We start from the raw sequence: 26918 nt of genomic DNA, 5'->3' as shown, positions 1-26918 counted from the left end.
ACAGCATGAGTCAGAAAAAAAGAGACTGCTGGAGAGAGGAGAGGGAGGTAGAAGGAGGGAGGGAAACCGAAAGGGAGGGAGGGAGAGATTATTTTACATAAGCAGCCCTGGAATTACTGATTTCAGCCATTCTTCAACTAAATCATAGCTTCTCTCAAGGTATTTCGTGTCTACATTTTTATCTATAAACCTCTGTCTCCAGCATTTAGTATTAAAAACATTTCTATTTGATTTCTGCATTAAAATCGAATATGCAATTTTCAACTTCTAAAAGGAGATTTATTTTCTTTCCCCAGCTGGAGAGGAAAAGCAATAAGCACTGGAACTTACCTCAGTGAGTGCTGGAAACAGTTCTTGTGAAGAAATACCCATTTGCAAAGCAGTCAATCCCCAGCCACACACAGAGTCTGGAGCTTGTCAAAATCCCAAACAGGTAAAATACAGAGGTATCAATGAAAAGTGCCAGAGAGATGTGCTCTTAGAAAATAATAATTATATATATATATATAAATATTTATATAAATGTATATTTGTGTATATGTATGTATATATTCACTCCCAATCTCAAGTTAAAACAAGTCACAAAAAAGTTAAACCGTGACTAGAGGTGGTTGGATTGAAGAAGCAAAGCAGAGAAAAACATTCAAAGCTTCTCCAGGAAGAAAAAAAAAATCAAACCTTTGGAAAGAATCCTTAAAACAGAAGAGAGTTGCAAGAGGTACCGGGACTTAGAAGCTTTTCAGAAAGCCCAGAAGCAAGACAGATGCGCCCTGCTGGGGTCCCAGGTAGCCACCCCACCTGCCGGCAAGGGCAAGCGGGCTCCCATGTTCCCAGCCAGGTGGGAGCGGGCGGCCGCCGCGGCGCAGAGATGCCGACGCGGGGCTGGCTCGGGCTTCTCCGGCGGAGGAGCTGGGTGGTTCCACAGTTTCCAGTGCAGTTCGGATGCTGTTGTTTCAGCAGTGCAGGCAAGAAACCATCCAGGGAAATGACTATTACATCATCTTAAAGGAATATGGCTTGGAGAGAGCGGAGGCAGCTCCGAGTCACGTCCGCCTCGGTGACAGGTCGCCGGGACTGCACGGGGACGCCGCGCTCCGGCCGTGCGCACGCGAGTCCCCCGGGCGCTCCGGGCTCGGGGCGGGGACGCGGCGCGGCGCAGCCGCTTCCCTCCCGGTCCTGTCCGGGAGTCTGGAGTTTCCAAGGGCCTTTGCTTTGCCCTTTCGTGCTGTCTCTAGACCGCCACAGCCACCACCATGCCCCAGAAACAACCTCTCAACCCAGATGAACAGGGCGGTTTTTCATTTTAAACAATCAACAAACAATTCCTTTGCATGTGCGCTAAATTTCTGTTAAAGGGCAAATTGCCCCCTCTAAAGCTTGTTTAAAAGGAAAAAAAGCATACCCAATGACCCCCAGTGTTCAAGCTACAAAGTGTTTCCCCCCCCCCCCCCCCGCCCCAGAAGAGGACTAAGCCATGTTCTCTCAGATGCCGTCTCCTGTTTTTGTTTTTGTTTTGTTTTGTTTTCCTTTTTCTCCATTTCTCTGCCACCCTCACCCCAGCAAATAAATAAATAATGAATATATACATCCATACCTTCAGTCTCTCTGAAATTACTGATGCTCCTTCACAAGACTATAGGAAGCACTGGTACCCTCAGAGAAAAACAGGGCTTCTACCAGTTAAGTCATTATCTTGGCTTCCATGTAAGACATCGTTACCTGCAACTTTTTTCTGGGTCTGTTTCCTTACGGAGCTTGTCTCTGGATGTGCCCCCGCCCGCTCCCGTCTCATCCCAAGAGGACTCTGGTGGAAGACACGCCTGCAAGGAGACATTTTACTCCTGTCCCAGAGGGTTCCCTTAAGTGCATCATTAGAGTTTCAGGAAGGCATTTCCAGGGCAACCTAATCCACTAACAAAGTGCTTCCAGTTGATCCTGCCAGTCAATAATGGCCCAGCCAACAGCTTACAGTAAGTCAGCCATTTCCCCTTTCAAACACCAATGTCTTAGGACTCACATTCCTAATGAGAATGTAGTACTTCATCTATGAATAATATATGTGGGGCACACTCCATTCCAAACAACTGCTATTTTTAAAAGATGAAAACCAAAAAATGGAGCGAAAAGTGTGAATTAGATACATTTTATGGGATACATGGGTTTATTGCCAGCTCTTGCCCCAAGAATTAGCCTGAAGATAGACTCAGCAGTAGCATAAAATAATTTCTAATTTAACACTCTTTTCTTTCCCTAAGAATCAGGTTACTGAACACATTCAGAGTATTAGCTAACACTCCAACACCTGATTATATTTAACTTTGTTTCTTTAACTAATGTATTAACCTACTCTGGCCTCAATCATTGGGATTTTCATGCTGGACCTATCAAGGATGTGCTTGTTATTTGATGCACTCATATCGCCATCTAGTGTCCTCAAACTATCAGTGCAGGACTATATCCAGCAACGTGTGTGAGTGTGTGTGTGTGTGTGTGTGTGTGTGTGTGTGTGTGTGTGTGTGTGTGTGTGTGTGTGTGTGTGTGCACGCGCGCTTGTGCGTGCTCAGTCTTGTCCGATTCTCTGGGAACCCGTGGACTGTAGACCGCCAGGCCCTTTTGTCCATGGAATTTTCCAGGCAAAAATACTAGAATGGGTTGCCATTTTCTACTACGCCAGGGAATCTTCCGGAACCAGGGATCGAACCGCGTCTCTTGTGTCTCCTGCATTGGCAGGCGGATTCTACCACTGCACCATTTGGGCCAAAGGTCAGATTATTTTTCCTCTTGGTTTTAAAGTTCTTGAGTATTATCAGAAATGTTCTGTTCACCAAGATGACAAAGTAAACATCTAGTTGCTATCGGGTTAAGGGGAAAAGTAAGTCTGAATCTGTAACTAGTAAGTACTGTCTTTGGTTGTAGTAAAGAGCAGATTATTTTATGTCTAACCAAGTAGGCCAGCACACTATGACAGTGGCTTTGGAGATTGGATATTAAAGTATTTCGGAAATAGTTTGGCAAGAAATGAAGAAGGGGAGGAAGAGAAATCATAGTTTTTAAAACTAAAAGGATATGAGTATTGCGACTCCTGCTTTCTTTTGGTCTCCATTTGCATGCTGGAGAGGGTGTGGAGAAAAGGGAACCCTCTTACACTGTTGGTGGGAATGCAAACTAGTACAGCCGCTATGGAAAACAGTGTAGAGATTTCTTAAAAAACTGGAAATAGAACTGCCATATGACCCAGCAATCCCACTTCTGGGCATACACACCGAGGAAACCAGATCTGAAAGAGACACGTGCACCCCAATGTTCATCGCAGCACTGTTTATAATAGCCAGGACATGGAAGCAGCCCAGATGCCCATCAGCAGACGAATGGATAAGGAAGCTGTGGTACATATACACCATGGAATATTACTCAGCCATTAAAAAGAATTCATTTGAATCAGTTCTAATGAGATGGATGAAACTGGAGCCCATTATACAGAGTGACGTAAGCCAGAAAGATAAAGACCATTACAGTATACTAACACATATATATGGAATTTAGAAAGATGGTAACGATAACCCTATATGCAAGACAGAAAAAGAGACACAGATGGTATAGAACAGACTTTTGGACTCTGTGGGAGAAGGCGAGGGTGGGATGTTTCAAGAGAACAGCATCGAAACATGTATATTATCTAGGGTGAAACAGATCGCCAGCCCAGGCTGGATGCATGAGACAAGTGCTCGGGCCAGGTGTACTGGGAAGACTCAGAGGGATCAGGTGGAGAGGGAGGTGGGAGGGGGGATCGGGATGGGGAATACATGTAAATCCATGGCTGATTCATGTCAATGTATGACAAAACCCACTACAATATTGTAAAGTAATTAGCCTCCAACTAATAAAAAATAAAAAAAAAAAAACTAAAAGGAGCTTGTGAAATGGAATCACCATCTCATCTTAAGGTCATGGAAACTGAATACCCGAGAGGGAAAGCACTTCCACAGGGTCACACAGCAAGGTGAGGTTAGACTCCTGCCTATCCAGTACAGTCAGTACCCTAGTTTTAACCTTATGGATTCTGGAATAGGGATGGAGAGGTGACAAATAAAACAAGAAGAATTTTAAGATTACTACACATTTGAAAAAGCAGCAAGTCATGTAAAAGAGCTTTTAATATGAAATTAAATTGCAAGGCTAAAATATTTTCACATTTTAAAAGAAGAGTATTCTATATCTCAGAAATGAGAAGCTCTTTTCATTGGTCTGGGCTTCATATGTTAGGCTATTTCTGAGACAAGAAGTTCTTAATTTGGGGGAGAATGGACTGCTTGGAGAAAATCTAGGAAATGAATACATGAACATAAAAGTTCACATTCAATGTCAGGGACAGAGCCCCTGAGGAAGGGCAGAATAAAGAGGCACCAGGGAGATCAAGTGGCCAGGGACTCACATTCCCAGCAATACTCACATGTGGACTATGAACCTTCTTTCTTTGAAGTTTTTTCTTATTTTTTTCAATGTGGACAATTTAAAAGTCTTTACTTAAATTGTTGCAATATTGTTTCTGTCTTATGTTTTGGGTTTTTGGCCAGGAGGCATGGGAAATCTTAGCTCCCTGATGAGGGATCCAAGCTGCACCTCCAGCTGCACCCCCAGCTGCACCCCAGCACCCCCAGCTGCACCCCAGCACCCCAGCTGTACCCCCAGCTGCACCCCAGCACCCCCAGCACCCCTGCTGCACCCCAGCACCCCAGCTGCACCCCAGCACCCCCAGCACCCCCAGCTGCACCCCAGCACCCCAGCTGCACCCCCAGCACCCCCAGCTGCACCCCAGCACCCCCAGCACCCCCAGCTGCACCCCAGCACCCCCAGGCCAAGTCGTAACCGCTGGGTGGCCAGGGAAGTCCCTGAGCCTTCTTTGTAAAGTGAGATTATACTCACACTCACAGAGACACATTCTGAGGACTGAAAAAAAAAGAAAACATAAAACATTCACCACACAACCTTAACCTTGTGACCACACCACCTGACTGAATGCACTCTGAATTCATATTTTTTTAATAAACACTTTTAAGTACCCCAGACTTTGCATACATATATTGCTGAATATTGTTTTGTGCTTAAAAAAATTCATTTAGTATAATAAAGAGTTAAAAATAAACAATTGTTTTTACAGCCCTCTTGAGGTATATTTGCTTTTTAATCTACCTGGATCCTCAAGAAATTGAGAGGGTCTGGACCTCTCACCCTTTGAGAGGTCAGGGCTTTGATTCAAGGTTGGCCCTAAGTCTATTCACATTGGGGTTTGTAGAACCCAGGTTAATAGCCTCTGATCTGTACTCTTTCTTGTTCCTTTAGTCTCAGGGAGGCAAAGGATAAGAAGTGAGATTAAAGCCATAATTGGCTTGGAGGAAACAAAGCAATACACTATCTAGAGAGATTTAAATAGTGCTAAAGTAAGCGAGTGTGTCCCAGGGTGTCTCAGGGAGGTTGTCAGTAATCCCAGCTGTTTGGTGCCTGAACAAGAGGCAAGAAGCCAAGTCCAGGCTGTAAGTGTATTCCTGTCCTTCGTGTCGGCAGATGACACTGCTAGTATTATTCTCTTCTGGCAGCTCTCCACTGAAGCACCCTGGGATGCCACACTCTGCGCAAAGGCTGAACATCCAGCAACGGATTTCTCTTAAGGGAAGAGTGAGGAAGAATGTTGCATTCCGTTCCTTGCAATATTCAGGCCCACAGCTCATGGAGACATACCACGGGTAACTTGTGGAATTGATGGAACGTGTCTTAGCTCTATTTCCTGTTCCCCACTTTCACACACCCCCAGAGCTGAATGTTGAAGAGTGTGTTCTCAAAAGGACAATTTTAATTTTGGAATAATGTGATCACCTCCCACACCCTCACCCCCTAACACATCCTTAAGTTTCCTCTCCCTTAAAGGGAGATAGCTTTTATGCTGACTGTCTGTGTTATCAGGGAGGGAGTTGATCTCATCAACTTACTCATGCTAAGATGCTGTGCATTCATTGTGTTACATGCCCCAAGGACTCCTGAATTATCAGCATCGGCTTAATAGCTACTGTTGATGGAGGGCCTGTCAGAGCCATTTCCTCTCTCTCAGCTCTCCCCGACTGGTGGTATAACATCGGACAGAAGACTGAATGTCTCTGAGCCAGGGTAAAATGGAGATAATAAGAAGACTGCCTCTCAGGTGTGCTGTGCAGATAAAATACGGTGATCTGCATGTTGGACCCCTAGCACATTCCCCAGCTCGGGCGATGCTCAATGGATGTCCGTAGTATCCATTAAAGAGGTAGAAGCAGCCATATTTGTTGTTGTTTGGCTCAAGTTGAGGCATAAAGAAGTTACCAAAGATCGAAATTCAGCTCTGTTTGCAAATTTGTTGCTCTTCCCACTATGTAGTTTTAGGTAAAGATTATTACTTGGTATAACTGTATTTCTCGGTAATGGGGGATCAGGCTTTGGTGGGGGAGATGGGTGGCAGAATAGGGAACTGAGAATAATTGATACCACAGTGGTTAAAAATAGAAATGCCACTATCTTCTGCCAGACAAGGTTGCATTCCTGGTACCCTTTCATCCATTCCACACGGATTTACTAAGTACTATGTCATATCCATCACAGCTGTTAGGTATTTAAGATACAAAGATGAATTCAATACAATCTCTGAAATCAAACATTCACATACAAACACACACTCATACTCAAAATCATAATAATAGAAGGCAAAGATTAAGGTTCTAGATTCTTGAACACTACTTATTTGCAGCAAAATGTCTGGTACTGTATTCAGCTTTGGATCTACATAGTTCACATATGGTTTGGACAAATCATTTAACCTCAGGTGGTGTCTGCTTCCATATCTATAAGATGAAGCTCTCTCCCCTTATAGAGATACCATGACTGACGGCAAAAGAAAGATAAAACATTGCCACCCAATCTTCAGAAGCATACTAGGATGCAACAGAGGAAGAAGGCAGCAGACAGCAGTCTGTTAAAATAAAGCCTCCACAAGAAAGAACTGGGATTCGACTTGTATAATTTTAAAGCTGGAATGGGAGACCTTTTGAGGTCATTCTTTGCAGCCTCTGCTGCTGCTGCTGCTGAGTCGCTTCAGTCGCGTCCGACTCTGTGCGACCCCGTAGACGGCAGCCCACCAGGCTCCACCGTCCCTGGGATTCTCCAGGCAAGAACACTGGAGTGGGTTGCCATTTCCTTCTCCACTTTGCAGCCTCAGCTTCACCTAAAAGTTTGAGGTAATAGGAAATGTTCAGCTTAGTCACTTCTCTCAGTTTCTTCCTGAAAATACTGTTGAACTTGACTCCCAAAATAACAAATAATAGCTAAAGTTGTTCGTACCAGCATACAGTCTCTGAAAGGAAGTCTGCAGAATAAAGTTCTATATGAACTCATTTTGAGATCTGAAGTGTTTTTGTTTTTTAAATGTTAGGCTGATCTGAAAAGCAGGTATCGGCTGCTCTTCACATACGAAGGTAACACCTTTTCAGCTTTTCTTCAAAATAATGACAATTTTCTGGAACAAATGGTCCAAGTTAGGAGTGCATAATTTGATCATGATGTTGAGTGAAGCCAAGTCCACATATGTGTTTTAAAACTGTGATCTCATCAGCCTGAAACCTAACCAACAAAAATACACTCTTCCTTAAAACAGATTGGAGAATAAGGGGGAAAAAAAAGAATATAACTGCCTGACTTTGAAACAACTGGTTCCAGCAAATACACAGGCAATATTTTAGGCATAGCCATAAAAAACAAAAGCGGTCCACCCTTGCCTACCCCTACAGTCCTACTGCGAGCAACCTGCTTAAATATGCTGTATCATTCACGGTGTGATGCTCATTGCGTGTGCTGGATTCTGCATATTGGCACCATCCTTACTATGTTTGCTATGCATTATGCAACAGATCTCTTGGCAAAGAAATAGTGTAATTTGTAAGCCAATAATTGTCAACCTTTTATCTTCCATGTAGGAAACCCATTTTTCAAACGACGTCTCCGTTGCCTTTCCAAAATATGCAACAGATACAAGCAATATCAAATCCAAAAACACTTAGGTGTTAAGTTCAAAAACACTTATTATTTAAAAAGCAATCAGTCAGAGATTTCAATAACATGTCAGTGGTCTCTAGAGTGCATTTTAATGTTTTTCTAAATAGTTTTCTATATGCATACATGGAATTTATTGAACTCCCTGAAGCAACTTGTGGGGAAAGAGTTTGAGAAGCCTAGTTGTGATAAAAAGGAACAGGTTTTAGAATCAGGCAGAGCAAGGTGTGAAAGAGGTGCCTACCAGCTGCATGCTCATGAGATAATCACTTTACTTCTCTGAGGATATTCACTTCATATATGTATTAGAGAGAGAAAAATCCACTTTCAGGATTGTTGTAAGGATTAGAGATAAAATTCTGAAAGTGCCTGGCACATAGCAAATATTCAATAGGTAAGTGGCAATGTGGTTATAGTTATGCTTGGCTCCATCACCTCCTCTGTCCCTCCTCCACCACTTTCTGCCTATACCCCATGGGTCTGTGTGAATGAGTGGATGGGAGGGTACTACATTACTTATTCATGCTGGTGATGTGACTGATCCCTCTTCTAAAAGTCTGCTTCTTCTTGGGAGGAGGGGGATAGAATAAAGCCAAGGGATACTGGGATTTCTAAGCACGATCATCCTTGGAGATGGATAATTAGTTCATTTAAAAACAGACTCACCTGCCTTAGAAATAGCTGTACTTTTCAAAGAATGATAAATAGAGGAAAGCTCATTCAGAACATCTCATACCATTTTACAGTGACTCAGCAGTCACTTTGGTGTAGCCATTGTTTGGAGAAGGCGTTTTTCACAACTAAATCCAAACATGTCATACTTAGAGACTGAAATGAATTCTACCGATGGCATCTGCAGGTGGGGAAAGCACTGAGACAGAAGGGCAAAAACCAAATAACAAATGGAAAGATTTATCTCAAGGACTTGAGAAGTCAAAGCCGGGAAATTCAGGAACGCTCTGAAATACCACTTTCATTGCCAGTGCACTTTTTCCCTTGCCTTTTGAGTTATCTGCAAGATATTCATGGAGGAGGGAATTATTTTTCATTCATTTTGGTAACCCTCAGTAGCTAGCACCGGTTATGGCATTTGGAGGGTGCTCAATAAATATTTGTTAAATTTAATTGCAGGAATGAGAGCGTTTGCTTAGAATGGCACAAAATTGGCGGGTTAAACTTACGATTACTAGGGGGGAAAGGCGGGGGGTGGGGTGGGGTGATAAATTGGGAGATTGGGGTTGACATATACACACTGCTATATAAAAAATAGGCTAACAAATAAGGACCTTCTCTATGGCACCTGCTCAATATTCTGTAATGGCCTATGTGGGAAAATAATCTAAAAAACGAGAGGATATATGTATACGTAAAACTGATTCACTTTGCGGTATAGCGGAAACTAATACAATATTGTAAATCAGCTATACTCCACTATAACCCCATAAAAAGTTTTTAAATGATTTGTCCATTCTGGACATTTTGTATAAATGGAATTATACATTACTACAAAAAAGAAACTGACAAGGTTATGTCAGAATGAGTGTTAGTTGGGAATATAAGGTGGTTGATTTCAGTTTAGTTCTCAAAACATTGAGTTATCCATACTGTCAATTTAAAAAAAAAAAAGAAATGCACAACTTAAATGTTGAGACTTGTGTTTTGCTTGGCAGACGAAACTGAGAACTTGAGCCTGGGATGCAGCTTCTCAGATAGCTCTGAGGGACTGCTTTGAAGAGGTAGTGAGTGCTCACTCGCTTCAGTCGTGTCCAACTCTTTGTGGCCCTATCTATGGACTGTAGCCCGCCAGGCTCCTCTGTCCATGGGTTCTCCAGGCAAGAATACTGGAGTGGGTTGCCATGCCCTCCTCCAGGGGATCTTCTCAACTCAAGGATCAAACTCGTGTCTCTTATACCTCCTGCATTAGCAGGCAGGTTCTTTACCACAAGAACCATCTGGGAAGTCTACAAAGACCAGGTAGCAGAACTTCATAAGATTACTGTTGGGGCTTCCCTGGCTGCTCAGTAGTAAAGAATTCCCCCTACCAATGCCAGAGACAAGGATTCAACCCCTGATCTAGGAAGATCCTACATGCCTCGGAGCAACTAAGCCCCTGCACCGCAACTAGTAAGCCTGTGCTCTAGAGCCTGGGAAAGCCAACTACTGAGCCCATGCTCTGCAGCTACTGAAGCCCACACACCCAGAGTCTGTGCTCTACAACGAGAGAAGCCACCACCATAAGAAGCCGAAGCGCTGCAACGAAGACTAGCTCCTGCTCGTTGCAACTGGAAAAAAGCCTGGGCAGCAACAGAAGTACCCAGCACAGCCAAAAATAAATAAGTGAATAAATATATTTTTTTAATTTCAAGGAAAGATTGCTGATAATTAAAGAAAGCCAAACACCTCACGTTCATGAATTTAGCACTTTTCTATGTAGGGGAAGATGCAAGAGTCTCAGCTCATTGAAATCACTCCTTTGATATGTGCCTCAGCTATCTGGGGCCTGAATCCTGCTTTTCCCCATCCTGAATCCCCTCAGGGTGCATGTGTGGGGGTGGCTGCCGTGGCTGAGGGTTTGCCGGCCTGTTTGTCTCCATCCTGAGTTCCCCAAGGGCTCACAGTCTTGGGTAGCTGTAGTGCCTGATGGCTGTAACATCCTCTGTTTACTGACTTGCCAGGCAACATTTTTCATTCACAATGCTATTAGTGACCTTTGCATTTGGTCAAGTCCCAGAGAAATCAACTCACTGCAAAAAATAGCCTTTCTTAACTCATCACTGCAAAGAGGTCATTCAAGCACCCAATGCCCAGTCAAAATGGAGTGAAAAAAAAGAAAAACCATTAGAAGGAACACCATTAGAAGAGGAAGAGATCACAAAGTTTTTAGTTTCAAAGTTGCACTGACACCAGTTTCCTTAAATATTCATGTCAATGTCTGTAGCCAAACTAACAAAACTGATGATGACTCCCAAACATATTCACATACATTTAATTCCTACAACAATCCAGAATTGTTGGCCTTGTGGGGAAAATAAAAGAAACTCTGAGAGTTTAAATAATCACCAAGAGGTCACACCAAGCTTGTCTGATGCCAAAGTTCCCTATTAATTACACCAAACTTATTTAGGCATAGTTCCTTTTGTTAAATATCCTCAACCTCTATCTGATATTTGCTCACTCAGAGCACCAACACATCCCTAGCAGAGATCACCACCATATCCCCAATCCTAGTTCTGTACCAGGCACAGGGAAAGCACTCTGTAAGTAAGCAGGTGTCAAAGGTTTGTTAGAATGTGCAAGTGAGTGAATAAATGAAAACATGCATAGATGAACAAACTACCACCTGGGACAATGGTATCCAGAGATTTTATCTGGATACAGCAGAATCTGATCTCTTGTGGTGTCTAATTTTCTTTACTCCTGAAATGTTGATTCCCAATGGAAGACTGATCCCAGTGATGAAAAGAGATTCTAAAGAGGTAAAATTAAAAGGTTTCCGTAACAATATCAGAGAATTGGCCCTTCATGAAGCCACAAGGATGAGTAATATAGATTTATATGTTTATGTTCTAGAATTTTAAAGTTTTTAGAAATAAGAAACTGCTTAGGGGATAAAGCTAAAAATCCCAGTTTTGGGGGCTTTTTTTTTTTTAGGAACATAGATGGTAAAAAAATGTATATATGATTCACTTTAAAAAAATCTTGACAAGGTACCAGGCAATTCTAATCCAGTCATTTTATGCATCAGTCACTCTGCATCTTTTCCAAAAATGTGTGTGGAGTTGGAAAGCCTGGTAATGATTGACCTATACAGACACACACATGGGGCACAAGATTTAAGGAGCCAAAGCACACAATTCAAACGTGAGTTGGGAGACATCATTCTTATGCTGTTTAATGCAGATGTGCTTAGCTGCTGCCAAGGAAATCTCATGTTACCTTTATAGACAATGATCTGAGCCCCAAGCACATCTCCCAATTACCCTAGGGTCTCTCCAAATGACAGGCTGGTTTGCAATGTGTGGTTCCAAAGACTGCCAGAGGACATCAGACGATTGTTCGAAAATGCAACCAGTGTCATATATCTTCATGATAAATCTGGTTTCCATTCCATCAGGAAAAATAATGTCTATGATATTAAAAAAAAAAGAAAAAGATTTATGTATCTCGTAGAAATTGGATTCAACCTGATGCCTCTTGACCAACCCCTTGAATTTTTCATATATGTAAATGAGATCTTGAGAGTTGTTACATATCGCTACTCTGTTGTAGAACCATCCTATTGAACACAGAGGCTAAGATTACCCCTAGATAGGATATTAAATAAAATTATAAATTTAAATGGAAAATTAGAGAAAGAATTATGGATGGAACAGAGATGGAATTCTAATTTGCACCAAAGACAGTAAGAAAATGCATTTCTCTTATTGCCATTTTGCCCAAGGACATTTGTGCATATAGGTCTAAAGAAAGAGAAAGTAACTGTCCAATGAAAGTGACCAAGTGGTTGGAGCCCAGTTTGAGAACATCAGTGCTTTGCCACTAGCTAATCAGAGTCCAGAGAGAGTCCTTTCCCAGAAGCCCAATGAGTTAATGACAACTAAGGTTGTTGGAGTTCAACAAAAAAAGCTTTCGCAATTGTAGTTCTATTCCATGTCTCTTATAATCATTTATTTACTCAAATATTTGATCAAGTATTTACATGTCTATTTGTACAAAGATCTATGTCAGACACTGTAGAGGCTGCAATGATTAATGAGACTAGAGTTGCCCTCAACAAGCTGATAATCCAGCAGGGCAACAGTTTACTCTGTGTCCAAATTGGAGATAGGTAACATATGCACCAAGGAGAGTAATGGCTGCTTTTAAGAGAAGTGGAGAAAGTTCTATGAGAAAGACACAGAGCTAACCAAAAGGAAGTCATTCTGAAACTCTAAGGAACATCTTGTCTAGCACAAAATACCCATTAATAAATTATTGATGGGCTAAAGAAAGTACCTCCTTGCATCACTACATATTTACTGGGCATGAAGTCAGAGGCATCCATTTAGAATTCATTTAGAACTGCCCCAAACCAGGCTGATTCATTAGTCTTGATGCTCTCAGAAATATTTCTGTAAGTCCATTACAGCTCTAGTCCACACAGTTAATTTGTATTTGATTCTCAGCCAATGAGGACTAAGAGCCATTTGAGTGGTCCTCCTGAGGCGTTTATTGACTCCACCAGGCCCCTCTTTCTGCTATTACTTGTGTGCCACTAAACACGTGGGTTCAAGACAGCTGAAAAAAAGAATGCAAGCAATGGTGCTGAGGATTCTACCAAAGATCAAGGAAGATACTGGATGGAAGAAAGGAGGCTTTGCTACAACAGCTCCAAGTGCCTTTAAGGAGACAGTCTAAGAAACCCAGATCAACAGACAATTGTCGGGTGGAAATCCTTTGACATTTTGAAGGGCAACATAAGCCTCATTGCAGCGGAGAAAGATTGTCCAACAACAATATGAAGGATAAATAGAGGAAATCTATGGCCAGAGGCACATCACAACTTCAGGGGACTTCAGGAGAAAGAAGAGCAATTGCCAAAGTATATCAGTAGAACATCCCCAAGGATGTTCAATAGTCTCATAGAGTACCCATTTAGTGATCGTGATTATTTCCAGGAACAGATTCCCACAATAATTTCAGGTTGGGGAGTGGAGGCAGAGGGTGATGTAAAACACTATTTCTATTTCAGATACCCCAAAAACCCTGTAATTAAGAATATCCTGAGGGTTTGGGAAGATTCACTTTCTGTAAGCAATAACTTACAGAGGATAAGATGGTTGGCTGGCATCACGGATTCAATGGACAAGAATTTGGGCAAACTCCAGGAGATGGTGAGGGACAGGGAAACCTGGCAAACTGCAGTCCATGGGGTCGTGAAGAGTCAGACATGACTTGACAACTGAACAACAGCAACAAGCAATAGCAGTTCTTCGAGGCAACTGTATGACACAGAGGCAACTGAATAAAAGAACATGAGGAACTTTTGTTCATACAAAAGGACAATCTTATGAGTAATTTTGGTCACCCTGCATTATTTCAAATAAAATTTGCCTGGTTTATTAACCTAACATTCACAATTTGGGGATGGAAAGGGAAAGAAACCTACAAAGCAATCTACAACTTAAGCTAAAAATGACTACTTCCTATGCTGAGAAGTGTTCATGCACCATGGTTAAAAGTGGCAGCTTTAGGATCAGGCAGTTCTGGGACCAAATCCCAGCTCCATCATTCACCAGTTGAGAAAGTTGCATTACTCCTCTAATCACGATGCTCACATCTATAAAACAGGTAATAATTGTAGTTCCTTATAGGATCAAATAAGAGAATACATATCAAGTATTTAGCGCATCACCAGCTCACAGTTAGTACTCAACAAATGTAGCTTTGCAGTTTTTTATGTATTTTTTCCATAATGGTTTTAGACTATCATCTCCCTAGAGTAGAGACACATCGTTAATATCGTTAATGTTGGTCAGTCCTCATTCTGTGTCCCCTTAAAGACTGGGAGGGCAGAAATCAACGCAGTCACACAGATCCCCTTTGAGAGTGTTGAGTCTCCTACTGACAGTTGTTTTGGGTAGGTCAAAGGGCACCATATGGCAGATAATAATGATATTTGTCTGAATAACACACTCTTCACTTGCTGAATTGTCAGTGTCACCATCCCTGGCCTCATGAAGCTTTAGCCCTTGCTCCTCATTTATCACATGTCACTTGTCCCAGCGTGGTTTCCTGCACACAGGATGTTTGGACAAAAATCTACATATCTTTTAAGTTCTGTTTTCCCCCCATACCCTCCCCCTGTTGACCTAACTCAGTCTGAGTGGGCTGTCACCACTATGCAAATGACTTCAAGTTTGGTTACCAAATTATATATACTTGCTGGGCATCTTAACATAGATCTGCCAGAACATCACATTCAAGTCTAAAGCCAAATATCTGTTTGCTACTCCCATTCATTATATTCTATCATATTCTCTGAGTTAATGGCATCGATGGCCTTTCTCTAAACCCAATTATCTTGTCTATCCACTTTACAATAAATCTTCCAGGTATCTCTTCTTTTTCATCTCCATTTGCCCTACCCTCTTCTTTACCTTTTACCCAAATCAGTTTGTTCAACAAATAATTACTGAGATCTACCATTGACTAGGTGCAGCATTCTGTTGTAAGCTCTGTTCATCTAGAGATGAACAGGTAAACATGGTTCTTTTCCTCATGGAACTTTCATTCTAGGCAAGCAATGCAGATTTTAAACTGGTAATTAAATAAGCAAAATCATTTCAAATGGTGACATGTTATGAATAAATTAGAACTTGGTAATATCAAAAAATGTCTTGGGCAGAGGATGGGGAGACAAAGAGCAGAGGCTGGGACTCTGAGTAAGTGATATGTGAGCTCGGGCAAGAAGCCAATCGTGTGAAATTCTGGGAATAGTATATTCTAGATGGATGGAATGATAAGAACAAAGGCTCGGATGTCTGAAGTCAGACTACGCTTGACATGTTCAAACACCCAAGAAAGCCAGCAAGTTGGAGCAGAAGTGAGAGTGTAGGTCTGAGAAGCACACAGGGGCAGGTCAAGCCATGCAGAGGATCATGGACCAGGGTAAGAGTGTCGATTTCATAATAAGTATTACAGGAAGTCATTGATGGGCTTAAAGTTAGAAGACGCATGGTCTAGTCTGTGTGTGTGTGTGTGTGTGTGTGTGTATGCTTGCATGCTCAGTCATGTCAGACTCTTTGCAAACTCCTGGACTGCAGCCCGCCAGGCTCCTCTGTCCATGGGATTTCCCAGGCAAGAATACTGGAGTGGGCCTTGCACAAGGGAAGATGGCAGCATCTAGGTGGAGGTCTTGAGATCAGATCTGCAAGGCGTTGGTGTGGAGGCCCACAAAGGTTCACCCCAGGTGGCTTGGCCTTCTGTGCTGCAGGGCCCTGAGATGCAGGGCATATGAGTGGGGCATGCAGAAGCCAGAGACTCCTCCCCCGGTCAGGGTATACAAGATTCCTGGACTAGAGTCCATCACCTTCATGGGGAAGATGTACTCTATGCCCAGGCTGGCACGGCCAGTCTTCCCATCCTGGGACCCTGACTGGATGCACCTCTTGGCCCTGCTGCATGAGCACCTGCTGTACAAGGACCAGGTCTGCTACATCTTCCACCAGTGTTGCCGCCTCCTCGAGGGTGTAAAGCAGGCTCTCTGGCTTAACAAAACCAAGTTAATAGAAGGCCTTCCTGAGAAAGTGCCTAGCCTTACTGGCGATCCAAGAGACCACACAGAAGATCAAGATGAACCTGTTCTGAATGCAATCTCTCATGCTCATCTCTGGCACTCTACTGAAGACATCCCTAAGAGAGAGACCTACTGCTCAGTCATTGTGGACAGCCTGATGCAGCTGTGTAAATCCCAGATACTCAAGCATCCTTCTCTGACCAGGCAGATCTATGCCCAAAAAACATGTGATCCACCACCTGGAAATAAGAGTCTACCCTGATTCAGGTCCATAGTTCCGGTGGAGCCCAAGCAAATGCCAAGGATCCTCTGCCTCCCATTGCCCCCCGAGAGGAGGTGGAAGCTACTGAGAATCATGTTCTTGAGACTTTCTATCCCACATCTCCCACCATCAGTCTTTAGGAGTGCAGTGTTTATGATATGAATGATGACACAGGATTTCTGGAGGGCTATCTTTACCCCTATCCCCACACCCAGTATTTGCTGGAGTCTGCCAACTTAGAACCACACTGCTCTCAGCCAGATCAGTTGTGGGCCAAGATGATCCTGTCTGCCTTTGGCAATGTGCTGGCTCAGGCTTGATTCCTGTATGGGAATGACCCTAAGGTTTTGGAGCAGCCAGTAGTCATGCAGAGCATGGGCACCCATAGGCGTGTTTTCCTGGTGCTACAGCTGAACACCACACATCTGGCCTTCAAGGAGGACCTCAAGAATCTAGCCTAGGTGGACTCCAATCAGCTCCTGCATTGGCACTTTTCTTGTGTTCCAGTGATCAAAAAGAAAGTGGTTGAGGACCCTGGTGGACCAACTTGTTCCCAGCCAGAGACATTCAGAAAGTTTTTAGCTCTGAATTTTCATGGTGCTGTGTGACCCAAGGACTGTCCTGAGGCCTGGAGCCCCCAGACCACTCTCTTCCTGAAGATCCTGGAGTCCGGGCCGTGCCTGGAGCTTGTCTGGAGCTGCAGCACTCCTTTGGCTGGGGGTCTCACCCGCAATAAAGAGCGCTTCGGGAACAATGGAGCCTGTGTTTGTTGTGAGGGTGCTATCAGGTGGGACGCCCACAGTTGCACACAAGCCCTTGCCCTGAGCCTGCCTCTGTGCAAGGGCCAGCCCTGGAGCCTCACCTGTCCCAACTTTATCTGTGACCCATCTTGTGACTTTACATAAGGACCTTCATCTCTCTGAGTTTCAAAAAAAGAATCCTGGAGTGGGTTTCCATTTCCTTCCACAGGGGATCTTCCTGACCCAGGAATCGGACCCACGCTCTCTTGTGCCTGCTGCATTGGCAGGCAGATTCTTTACCACTGTGCCACCTGGGAAGCTCCGAGTTCTAGTCTACTTGTTTTTTAAAGTTGACGTTGACTGCTCTGAGGATAATGAATTGTAGGGAAGCAAGATTGACTATAAGGCAGAGTAAAGAGTGTTGCAGGGATCCAGGCCATAGTTGAGTGACTTGACTAGGGTTAAAGAAGAAAAATTAGGAAAAATGTGAGGATTTTGGACGCATCATGGAGGTACTAGAGATGGTACTATTACACAGATCTGCTAGTGTTCTCCCTCCTTCCAAGGTTTTTCATCTCAATTCATTCAACACAAAGCTGACAGTGTCATTCTTCTAAAGATGTCATCCTTTGCCTGAATATGTCAATTGGTTCCCTGCCGTTCATAAAATAAAGTCCAAATTCCTTGGTATAGATTCAGTCTTATGCTTTAACTACTTTAGAGAGATACACAGAGGGACTTAGAAGGAAAGGATAAAATAGTTACAAAACAGTTCACACAATACTATTCACAGAAAGTGGTGCTGGCTGTTGTGTGAAGAACTGGCATTCACAACTCTTTAACTGTTCTTACTCTGAGAGGATATGCGGTAAATGCGAGAGTCACAGGGCGTCGACCAGTGCTTATGTTTTAACTGCTAAGGGAAGAATAGGGAAGTTTTAAGAACTAGGAGAAATGTAGTCGCTCCTCAGATCACAAATCAATAAATGAATTGATTGATTTGGTTATGATCCTTTGACTTCATCCATTCCCCTGAAATATAATACCCAACTACAGTGGAATTGAATGAACACTTCATAACAAAACCTGTTTTTTAATGGTCAGGTCATCATGCTTTACATTAAACATATGATTCCTTTTCCTCTCTGCCTTAAGTAAGCATTTCTTGGAAAATGAAAATCCATGTCAGGATCTTCAAACCAGATTTGAGAAGTCCTGGTATTAATATTCCCTGGAAGAGGGCATGGCAACCCATTCCAGTATTCTTGCCTGGAGGATCCCCATGAACAGAGGAGCCTGGTGGGCTGCATACAGTCCATAGGGTCACAGGGAGTGGGATACGACTGAAGCTACTTAGAACACATGCACGTATGTTATTAATATTAACAATACAGAAAAACAGAAGAGGGCAGTGTTACCACAGACTCCTGCATCAACGCCAGGCTTTGAAGAGAAATTGCAAGTTTCTCTGAGTCACCCTGTTCATATCCAGAATCTCAAAGAGTCACAGTTTCAATTGCTTGTTTCTTTCCACTTGCTAAATCTCAAACTCTCAAACCAAGTCAGCAGTGAGGCCTCTACTTTGATCTACCACTCTATTGCCTCCTGCCAAGCTTTCTTAGCAGAAAAAGACCACTTTTATCTGTGATATCAAGAAATACAAGCCCAGCTTCATGTTCACAGTGGTTATAAATGATTTTGTCTTTTGCAGGATGGATGCTGAAAGAACTTCATCTGCATTTCTGCATTGGCCTCAGGAGAAAAATCCTTTACATTTAACTCGTTAGCATCTATGGGCTCAAAAGATTTTTTGTACTGCTAGGAAAATAGGTGTATGCAGCTACATATCAAGAGATTTAGTCAAAAGCTTTCACTGAATGCCTGGTACACACAGAAAACCAGAAAAGAAAGCGTTGCAACCCTTGAGACAATTTCACAGACAAGTTGAGAGATAGCTCTTTGCAGGGAAATGATTATTAATTCAATAATCAGTTGATTATTGAATCAATAGTAATAATAATTTATATAATAATAGATATAACAATAGATACTGCTCCTTGGAAGAAAAGCTATGACAAACCTAGATAGCATGTTGAAAGTGGAAACATTACTTTGCCAACAAAGGTCCCTAGTCAAAGCTATGGTTTTTTCAGTAGTCATGTATGGATGTGACAGTTGGACCATAACGAAAGCTGAATGCCAAGAAATTGATGCTTTTGAACTTGGGTGTTGGAGAAGACTCTTGAGAGTCCCTTGGACAGCAAGGAGATCAAACTAGTCAATCCTAAAGGAAATCAGTCCTGAATATTCATCAGAAGGATTGATGCTGAAGCTGAAGCTCCAATACTTTGGCTACCTGATCCAAAGAACTGACTCATTGGAAAAGACCCTGATGCTGGGAAAGATGTAAGGCAGAAGGAGGAGGGACAAGAGAGGATGAAATGGTTGGATGGCATCACCGACTCAATGGACTTGAGTTTGAGCAAGCTCTGGGAGTTGGTGATGGACAAGGAAGCCTGGTGTGCTGCAGTCCATGGGGTCGCAGAGTCAGACATGGAACTGAGATACCATTATTATTGTCTGTAGTGACTGGCACTGTGATAAACAGTATTTCATTTACTCTTCACAATAAACTGATACAACTTATTAATGTGATACTTTTAGGTGCAAAGGAAATTGAGGGCTAAAAGAAAGAAAAGATAAAAGAGAGAGGGAAGGAGGGAGGAAGAAAGGAGGAAAGAAAGAGAACCAAGGCTCAGACAAGTTAAGTAGCTTGCCCTAATGGTTCTCCTCCCATTTACAGAGCGTGGATTTGAATGCAGACAGTCTGACTCCAAAGCCTGCACTCTTAACCCAGACACTGGATTGGGGTACAGAGATAAATAAGCCAGGGACTCTGTCTTGGAATTGCTCATGGTCTAGTAAGAGAGACAGACTCATAAACAAATAATTCCCGTGCAGTGATAGCAGCTATAATCGAGGTATAACAGAGAAAAGGAGACAGGGAGGAAAAAGTGACTAAGTGCCTGACTTTGGGTGAGCGGGAGGGGGGTCACAAAATACAGACATATTCATTTGTGTTTATGTAATTCATTGCACTCTGTGGGCTGGTTACCCACAACGAATCTGAAGTTGCTTCCAAAGCCACTTTCCGGTGGATTTCCCCTCTCTCTCTTCACAGGTTGTGGTTTGTCAGCCTCATCCTGCGTGCAATAAGTAGCTCTGACTTGGGCCCATGCAAAGTCTTTAGAACCATTCTGAAGAAGGAAGAAAAACAAGGTAGCAATCTATTTACTCTCAAAAAAGAGTAAGGAATGTGATAAGCAAGTGAATAAATAAACCAATGTCATGTTATAATGGAAGAAAAAGGGGAGGGAATGCTGGCAATCCATAAGAAAACCCCCAAGATCATTCTGGGCATTGTGCAGGTGGCTGACAACATCGTCACTCAGACAGGAAAACAATTCCACGAAGTCCTCATTACCTAGCCTAATTTGCTTTCAAATATCAAGTTCTTCCATGGGATTTCCCATGGGATTCTCTCTGCCAATGGGGTTTCCCAGGCAAGAACACTCAAGTGGGTTGCCATTTCCTTCTCCAGGGGATCGTCCCGACGCTGGGATCCAACCCAGGTCTCCTGCATTGCAGGTGGATTCTTTATCGTCTGAGCCACCAGGCAAGCCCAAGTCCATGCAGAGATTTCACAAAATCCCATGAAATTGTGTGTAAAACCCCGTATACCTGTTGTGCATTTTCTAGAGATTCCAGAGAGTTCATGCAAATTTCCGAACAGTGTGCCTTCCCCAAGTAAGTTAAAAATTATGCATTAAATACTTATAGAACTGTTACTCAAATAAAGTATAAAACAGTATCTGGCATCATTGAAAACTCCAAAAAGTCTAAGTGAATTCTTTGATGCCATTAGTATTCATCATGTTTATAAAAATGCTTACAAGTGTGTGGTGCCATCAGGCGTGCATACATGTGGTGTGGTGTGGTGCCATACATGAGTACAAGGCCTTAACAAGACCTCAGGGCTTGTCTTTGGTGATATTATAAATAATTAACCATTTATCTTCTTTTTGGCATTTCTGGGTTGGAGGATTAGTTCTTAAGTTTTAATTCAGTATTGATTCTCAACCTTTTTGTGTGTTACAGGGATTGGAGTGGAAAAAGAGAGAAGGGTATTTGATTGAAAAGAATAGTAAGATATTACCCATCTGGTGTCCTCAAGTTACACACTCTCCTATCTGCCCCTTCTCCAACCCCTACCCTTATCCAGTCCTTTATTGATGCTGCCCAGTGGCCAAACTGCTAGACGTTGAAATGTCTCACTTTTCACCATCAGCCAAGTAACTTGTAGTTAAGTATCCTTTAAGGGTTAAGGAAGTTTCAGGTTAAAGAGCCCATCTCCAGATGTATTACTCTACCAGAAAATGAATCATTAAAACTAGCTTTATATTTTCATGGACTTTCTGTGGAGAGGCACAAGAAAAAAGAAAACCTAACATGAGAATTTGGCCTCAATGATTCCCTACAGCTAACAGTAGATAACAGTAAATCTACAAGTGACACAAGGCAAATATTTAGTAGCTTTTTTTTCTGGAGAAAGTGAAGTCACTCAGTCGTGTCCAACTCTTTGCGACCCCGTGGACTGTAGCCTGCCAGACTCCTCTGTCCATGGGATTCTCCAGACAAGAGTACTGGAGTGGGTTGTCTGGAAGTACCAAACAAAAATTCGCAGAGAAGGATCACATTAACAGTAAAACCTGGGTGAAATTTTAAGATTTGTATTTGTTCATTATCAGTCAAAATTTTTGCCTAACTTCTTCTACATCAAAGCAGCCTTGCTGTTGTGACAGAGCCAGAAACTTATAATGACTGCAGGTTATCGGAGCCTCTTGCCTGCCCTAGCGAAAAACAACTCCAGAGATATCAGCTTTCTTCCCAGCAGTACACATAAGCTAGATTCAGAGGGAAGGGTGCCCTCTGCTAAGCCAACCACATCCACTTCCGGTGGAGCTGGAGGGGTGGTTGCAGAAGTCGTGACTCGTGCATGTATCTTTTCATGAAATAACAGCCTGAGGTGGAAGAGCTGCTGGCAAAAATATTCTAAACAAAGCCATTGGTTGGCACTCAACACATAGCCTCTTCCTCTCACGCATTTAGCCCAACTTAGAGATATCAGGAGAGTTTTTACAGATAAAACCAAACCTTTACAAAAGATTTAATTAACAACCTGACCTAAGGTATATGAAGCAATTCAGAGAAGAACTACCAAGAGGAATTGTAATAAATAAATATGCAATTAAGAAGTCTACCTCTCACTAGCCTCAGGTCATTAATGATTCAGTAAAGACACTTCACTTCACATTTTTATCCATGTTGTATCAACAAAACTGAGATCTGAAAGAAAGGAGGAACCCTGGGTATATTTTATTATAGCTATAAGAATAAACCCACCTGTCTCTTTCTTTCTTTAGTTCTTACCTTTGAAACTCTTTGAAGAAACAAAATGACATCACAACAGACTTCAAGAGTGTGTGTGTGTGCTAAGTCACTTCAGTCATGTCTGACTCTTTGCCACCCTATGGACTGTTGCCCGCCAGGTTCCTCTGTCCATGGCATTCTCCAGGCCAGAATACTGGAGTGGGTTGCCATTCCCTTCTCCAGGGGACCTTCCCAGCCCAGAGATGGAAACCATGCCTCTTCTGTCTCCTGCAATGGCAAGCCAGTTCTTTCCCACTAGCACCACCGGGGAAGCCAACTTCAGGATTAAGAGCTATTATTTTTCAACCTCTCTTTGTTGGAAAAAAAAATGCATCTCCAAGAATGAGATGAAAATGAAGAGTGGAATATTATCTGAAATTAGGCATTGAATATGCACAGTAAATACTATTTACAATAATAAACCAGGTCAATGCATTATGTCATTGACATGTAGAAAATTGCCATGAGGGATTTGCAGTATCCTTAGCTGACAGTCTGGGAGGTGGGTGGAAATGAGTCTAAGAAACAAGGGAAGATTCATCAGATCTCTCCAATAAACACATATGATAATTGGTACTTCATTCCTTCATGTTTATGTGTACATGGAACTTAGGCACTGGAAAGTCCTAAGGAGTCCTGTGACTATTTGATAAGTGATTATCTGAACCAGGTTTGTCTTCCCCAATGAGACTGTATGCTCTGTCAGGGCAGGACTCACACCTGCTTTTGCTCAGCACTTTAGTGTACCCACAGCATTGGCACCGTGCCTAGCACATGAGAGGTGTCCAATAAAGACTTATACAATGAATGGATGAATTGATACATTGTCATTCCAGTTTTTCTTCCAGCATTTTTCAGTTGAGGTCATTGAAGCCAAAAAAAAAAAAAAAAAAGAACCCATTAAATATCACAGTGAGTGAGTGAGTGAGTGAAAGTCGCTCAATCGTGTCCAACTCTTTGCAATCCCATGGACTGTGGCCTGCCAGGCTCCTATGTCCATGGAATTCTCCAGGCCAGAATACTGCAAATGGGTGGCCATTTCCTTCTCCAGGGGATCTTCCCAACCCAGGTCTCCCGCATTGCAGGCCGACTCTTTACCAGTTGAGCTACGAGGGAAACCAAAATATCACAAATCTTGTGAAAAAAATGACTCTGGAATGATTCTTCCTCCATGTTTGTGCATTTTTCCCCCAATACTACATTAAAGAATGGTGATTCTAAAAGAAAATGTGAAAAATCTCTTATCTTAATCACTTTCTCCAAGATACTAAACATTTAATGTACCTTTGGCATTTTGCCTTTGATGCTTTGGCTGTTTATTGGGTGTGCCTTGAAAAGAAAATGTGGGCACATGGAAAAGATCTTGGCACTTGCTTAAGCAAACTGGTTAAAAATTTCTTTTTTTTTTTAAGATAAAATATTTTCAGAGAGATTTAGCAGTTATTTTTTTTCACTGCAAAACTGAAATGCTACTAAAGTTCTCACAAATAAAGTATTCAATGTTTCTGATGATGAATAGGTCTAATAGCATGGATAAATCTTTTTTTTAACTCTTAATCATACTCTCTTAGACTCTGAACAGGGACCATTGGCCATTCTTTTTTATTTTTAAATCAGTGTCTCACATAACTCGATACAGTAAACTATATATTTATATTTTCCCTATTTATCTATAAACCTTAGTTGCTAATTTTAAGACTTAAATATTAAATGTAAGCTGAATTGGCCAGATGAGGATCCCTGATGTCTTTCCTATTGGTGAACACCAGGCATTGACATAAGTGATAAATTCTTCTGTTTCTTTCGTGAGCTTCAGTGTCTATATGTGACCAGCACCCTCCTTTACAATACAGTTGGCGAAGAGGTTCTGAAGCCAGCCTGGCTGGGTGAGAATCTTGCTGGCACCACTTATAAACTGGGTCACTGAAGACCAGTTATTGCTTCCTGTCCCATGTACACCTGAGTTTTCTCATCAGCAAAGTGATAACAGCATCTGCACCTCAGCACTCTTGTAAGGGTTAACTGTGCATATATGCAATACATACCATAGTATCTGGTACAATCATTAAATTAATGTTGGCTTTTTAAATTATTCAAACCATATAAGCAAAAGCTTTTAAAAAGCAATAATATTGAGTCCTGCCCCAAGGCCCCAGGTGTGAGGCCTTCTACCACAGCTACAGAAGTGGAGCCGAGAACCAACATCACCTCTGAAATTGACTGCACCCTTTTGTAACTGTTGCCAAAAGCCCCCCTGAACATCACCAGCAGGCTTCCTGACCCCAAATTAGGCAAAAATGCCCACCCCAGTAGTCACCCTACAGTGCCTTAACCAATCATCTAATGCCAACCTTCCAGCAGCAGTTTTCTTTGTCTGGCTGCTAACCCAGGAAACTGTTGATTCTTCTTGATCTGTTAGGAGGTAGACCTCCTGTGCTCGCAGTGCCCACATTATCTCTTCCTTTTGCTCCTAATAAACTCATTCCCTTCTGAAATATTCTGTGTCTGGAAATTCTTTTCCAACCTGCGCTTGGACTATCTAACAAGTAATTTCTCTTACTAATTTGTTCTTAGAGGGAGAAACACAGCCTCCCTTCTCCCTTAAAAAAAAAAAAAATAGTAATAATAAAATGTGAACAGATGCCTGGGGCCCAACCCCCACCCCAACACCGAATTTCTATGGTTTCAGTGGTATTTATGCCACCTTTGTTTCAAGTGTGGGCATGTGACTTACTTGGGCAGATCAATCAGAGCATTTTGTACTCCCTGCCACCACCGTTATTTCAGTGACAAGCATGGTGCTCAATCAGAACAAAAGAGACGTTTGAGGATATTTGCTGAGATCGCTGGGATATATGTAAAATTGTTTGAGCCACTGGATTTGAACACATCCTAAGCTAGTTGTAACCTAGATTTGCCATCCATGGGGGTAATTAATTTCTCCTTACAATGCAATCAATTTGCACTTAAGTTTTTTTTCCTTTTATCTGCAACCCAAATTCATACAAACTTGTACATTAGAGGTGTTGAGGAAGATATCACATAATATGTAGGTGATATTAAAAAGGTATAAAAAAAGATTGAGGGGGTCTGAGAGAATCAAATTACATCTGGTTAAGCACACAGACTCTGAAGCTAACTTCAAAGATACAAATCCTGGTTCTACTGCTTAGCAGCCACGTGACTCTGGACAAGGCATATGCCTTCTAGTGCCTCCATGCCTCCCTGTGTAAACTAAGGATAGTAATAGTACCCACCTTACAAGGATGTTTTGAGAAATAAATATGTTAATGATATAAGGCACTTAAAACAATGCCTCACATGTAACAGGTACAAATGTAATGCAAGTTTTAGTTATTATTTTATCATTATTCAGATCTTAAATAAATGGAGATATAGCATATCAAAGGAAAAAAGGAGAGAAATGGCTCTTATCAGGTGATTTCTCTGTATACAGAGGAAGCAAGTGATGAATTAAGTGCCTCTTTTACTTATACAAAGGACTAAAAAGCATAGTAAAGCATGCTCAATATCACTAATTGCTAAGGAAATCCAAATTAAAACCACAATGAGACGTTGTCTCACACCTATTACAATTGCTATCATCAAATAAATAAAATAATAAGCCTTCGCAAGTTGGTGGAGAAAGTGGAACCCTTGTGCACTGTTGGTGGGAATATAAAATGTATCCACTGCAGAAAACAGTGTGGAACTCCCTCAAAAAAATTAAAAATAGAATTACCAAATAATCTAGCAATTCCACTTCTGTGTATATAGCCAAAAAATAAAAAGTAAAATTAGGATATCAAACAGGTACATGGCCATAGTAGCATTATTCACAATAACTAAAAGGTAGAAACAATCCAAGTGTCCATCAATGGATGAATGGTTAAGCAAAATGTGGTATATACATATAATGGAATATTATTCAGCCTTAAAAGGAAGGGAATTCTGACACATTTTCAATATAGATGATGTTAGACCAAGTAAAATAATCTAGTCACACAAAGATAGTGCATGATTCCACTCACATGAAACATCTAAAGTAGTCAAATATATAGAAATAGAAAGTAGAAGG

General features: G+C 42.0%; 1 protein-coding gene and 1 pseudogene across 1 annotated transcript in view; one reads left to right on the top strand and one right to left on the bottom strand.

Moving 5' to 3' along the window:
* The window catches only part of KCTD16 (potassium channel tetramerization domain containing 16), a 290556-nt gene extending 289418 nt beyond the window's left edge, over positions 1–1138 (bottom strand). Inside the window, exon 1 of the mRNA XM_020881602.2 lies at positions 331–1138. The gene's annotated coding sequence lies outside the window, so the exon portion shown is untranslated. The remainder of the gene's footprint in view (positions 1–330) is intronic.
* Positions 1139–15559: 14421 nt separating this feature from the next.
* On the top strand, positions 15560–17218 carry LOC110129928 (large ribosomal subunit protein mL37-like; annotated as a pseudogene).
* The last annotated feature ends 9700 nt before the right edge of the window (positions 17219–26918 follow it).

This window comes from Odocoileus virginianus, chromosome 3 (assembly GCF_023699985.2).
Source record: "Odocoileus virginianus isolate 20LAN1187 ecotype Illinois chromosome 3, Ovbor_1.2, whole genome shotgun sequence".
Classification (NCBI taxonomy): domain Eukaryota; kingdom Metazoa; phylum Chordata; class Mammalia; order Artiodactyla; family Cervidae; genus Odocoileus; species Odocoileus virginianus.
Note: the sequence above shows the minus strand (reverse complement) of the source record. Positions and strands in the feature narration are given on the sequence as shown.